The sequence below is a fragment of the Peromyscus leucopus genome, chromosome X (genome assembly GCF_004664715.2).
Source record: "Peromyscus leucopus breed LL Stock chromosome X, UCI_PerLeu_2.1, whole genome shotgun sequence".
Lineage (NCBI taxonomy): Eukaryota > Metazoa > Chordata > Mammalia > Rodentia > Cricetidae > Peromyscus > Peromyscus leucopus.
The window spans coordinates 126,643,839-126,647,535 of NC_051083.1; the positions used below are offsets into that span (position 1 = coordinate 126,643,839).

The window sequence follows — 3,697 nt, forward strand, 5'->3', positions numbered from 1 at the left end:
TGGTAAATCATTGTATATACTAGTAAACAAACTTAGTAAAATAGCAACCTTAGATAATTTGCACTGTAATTTGTACTGTTATAGAATCTTATATGTTGATACAAATGTAGACTATTTTTATACTCCTGTTTAAGATAATTTGTATATTGATACAAATACAGAACTATATTTGTTATAATGTACATATATTTCTACTCTTATTTGAAACATTTTTATATTGATACAAATGTAAATTTATATCTGTCATACTTTATATATGTTCTACTTCTGTTTAGGATATTCGGTATATTGATATATATTTAATATTATTGTCATATTGCATATCGCACTATATATTCTACCTCTGTTATAAATATCTTGTGTATTGTCACAATTTTGAAGTCATCGTTCTTCACCATACATTTCCTTATAGACTGTTTACCTTGCTTATGTGAAGCCTTAGTCTTAGGTTATTTCGATAGATAAGATTTATAGATTTATAGTCGCCTATGCTTGTCATCTCTATAGTTACGTTAGTTAGGTTATCCAGATTTACAGATACATAGGTTAGATGGGCAGGTAATCTTCAAACACTTCATAGACCTGGAGAATATGGCATTTAAATAACTTAGAATTCTGTTGACGTGAGACACAATTGCTCCTGGCTGCACCAATTGATCCCGAGAGAATGTTGGGCTTCTAAGACATTTCCATTTGGAAGTTTGTCTTTTGGCACAAAATGGCCTACTGGGCAAAGAACTGCCCTTGCCTTGATGGCTGACAGTACAAATGCAATGCTCTCCTTTCTGGACAAGCGGGACACAAGGAAAGCGACCACTGTACTCTGCCAAGACAGGGTAAGATGGTCTTTCAGAAATCCTGCTTCTGAAAATGGTCTGTCAGATACTCTAGGCCTGTAGCCAATTTGAATGCACCAACAATGCTGAGAAACATTAGGTGACTGTCCAGGCTGCAGCTGTCTTGGTCTACTCTTGCAAGATTCCCAGAAAGTTGCTTGCATCCATCTACCATTTCTCAGGTACCATTATGTTCCTTCTCAGGTCTTTGATGGGATTGAAGACTAGCAGTTATAGTTACAACTTGGTATATATAATATCTTAGATAGAACATATTAAGTATTAGATTCAGGTTCTTTAGGATAGGACACCTTTGAATGATCTTTATAACATGCTGTTTACCTATGCTCTATACTTCTCTGGATTTTAGTATGTGTTTCTTGCTTGATATTGTTTGCATTGGTTGTAGTTCCATCTTATCTAGGTCATTATCTCTCATTATTTCTGGACAATATTTGATAACCATTCCTTTGTATATAGTCTTGTATTAGTTTAGAACCTTCTTATTTAGACAAAAAGGGGGAGATGTAGTGGGTAGCCATTCCAGCTTGGATCTGGAAGTTCCAACCCCCATTGAGACTCTGGCAACTGTCACGCCTACGAGGCGGGGCGAGGGGAGTCGCCGGGGGACCTGAGAGCTGGATAGGCCAGCGCTCGCTCTGGGCGCTCTCTCGGTGCCGGGTCGCTGACCAGTGCAGATTGACTGTGTAGAGCTCCAGAGAACACCGCTGGACTGCATTACACCTTCCCCAGACCCTGCGACCTACCCATTACTTAATTTGTGAGTTACGCCATTAAATAAATATCCTTTTAACTACGTGGAGTGGCCAAAATAATTTCTCCAATAATAGCTAAAGTCACATATTGACACACACAAACAGTGATAGTGGTGGTTTTAATACCCAACACTTGCCAATGGAGAAATGATAGAGACAAAAACTAAACAGAAATGTTGGAGATAAATAATGCAATAAATCAAAAGTACCTAGAAGACATTTAACTAAACACAAAAGAATATATTTACTTATCAGAAGGTCATGGATCTTTGTTCAAATTTGACTACATACTTGGGCACAAAGCAAATTTCAACAGATATAAGAAAGTTGAAATTGCACTCTGCACCCTATCTGACCTCTGTGGATTAAAACTGAAAATCAACAACAGAAAGTATTGAAACTCATGGAAACTGGACAACTAACTACTGAATGAAAATGGACCAGGACATAAATTAAGAATGAAAAAAAAACAAACTTTTATAATTGAATGACAGTAGTAAAAGAAAAAAAAAAACAAATCTATGGAGCACGTTGAAAACAGTTCTAGCTAGTTCAATCAGTATTGGAGAGCGAACCCCGTAGAACCCTGAGAGTCCCACCTCCGCTGCTGGGCTAGTCACCATCACATCCCGCGAGGAGGCGCAGCTGTCACCACCAGCCCCAGTCACCACCACTGGAACCATGAGCAGTTAGGCCAAGACCCAGCAGCCACCCGCCACCCGTGCCATCTCAATCAGCCCAGCTTTCTGGGCAGCAGCACAGGGAGGCCACCAGCGGGCAAAAGAAGGTCATTGGAAGGTTTTGGGAACAGTAAAATGGTTCAATGTAAGGAACAGATATGGTTTCATCAACAGGAATGACATCAAGGAAGACGTATTTTTACACCAGACTGCCATAAAGAAGAATAAACCCAGGAAGTACCTTTGAAGTGTAGGAGATAGAGAGACTGTGGAGTTTGATATTGTTGAAGGAGAAAAGGGTGTGGAGGCAGCAAATGGTACAGGACCTGGTGGAGGAGTTCCAGTTCAAGGCAGTAAATATGCAGCACTCTATAACCATTATAGACGCTATCCACGTAGGGGTCCTCCACGCAATTACCAGAATAGTGAGAGTGGGGAAAAGAGCAAGGGATCAGAAAGCGCTCCTGAAGGCCAAGCCCAACAACGCCAGCCCTATCGCAGGCTTACTACTTGAGGAGACCCTATGGGCCTCGACCATAGAGAATTGATGGAGGGTGCTGACAACCAGGGTGCAAAGTAGACCAGTGAGACAGAATATGTATCGGAGGTACAGACCATGATTCCGCAGGTGCCCTCCTCCCCAAAGACAGCCTAGAGAGGATGGCAATGAAGAGGACAAGGAAAATCAAGGAGATGAGACCCAAGGTCAGAAGCCACCTCAACGTCGGTACCGCCGCAACTTCAATTACCAATGCAGACGCCCAGAGAACCCTAAACCACAAGATGGCAAAGAGACAAAAGCAGCTGATCTACCAGCTGAGAATTCCTCCGCTCCTGAGGCTGAGCAGGGCGGGGCTGAGTAAATGCCAGCTTACCATCTCTACCAACATCCGGTTTGGTCATCCAACAAGAAGAAATGATATGAAATTCCAGCAATAAGAAATAAGCAAAAGCCGGGTGGTGGTGGCACATGCCTTTAATCCCCAGCACTGAGGAGGCAGAGCCAGGCAGATCTCTGTGAGTTCAAGGTAAGCCTGGGCTACCAAGTGAGGCGCAAAGCTACACAGAGAAACCCTGTCTCGAAAAACCAAAAAAAAAAGAAAAAAAAAAAAGAAAAGAAAAAAGAAAAGAAAAAAGAAAAGAAAAAGAAAGAAAGAAAGAAATGAACAAAGATTGGAGCTGAAGACCTTAAGTGCTTGTTTATTGCCCATTGACACTAGAACTATCTGCATTCTCTATGCAACATAGGGTTTTTATTATTTTTATCTAAAGATGTCTCTTTTTGGTAATGACAAATGTGTGTGTGTGTGTGTGTGTGTGTGTGTGTGTGTGTGTGTTTTGTTTTGTTTTAAAAAAAAGGTCTGGTTTTTCTCAATACACCTTTAACGTTTTTTAAGTTGTTTCA

General features: G+C 40.7%; 1 pseudogene; it reads left to right on the forward strand.

Moving 5' to 3' along the window:
* Positions 1–2,293: 2,293 nt before the first annotated feature.
* On the forward strand, positions 2,294–3,238 carry LOC114687567 (annotated as a pseudogene).
* The last annotated feature ends 459 nt before the right edge of the window (positions 3,239–3,697 follow it).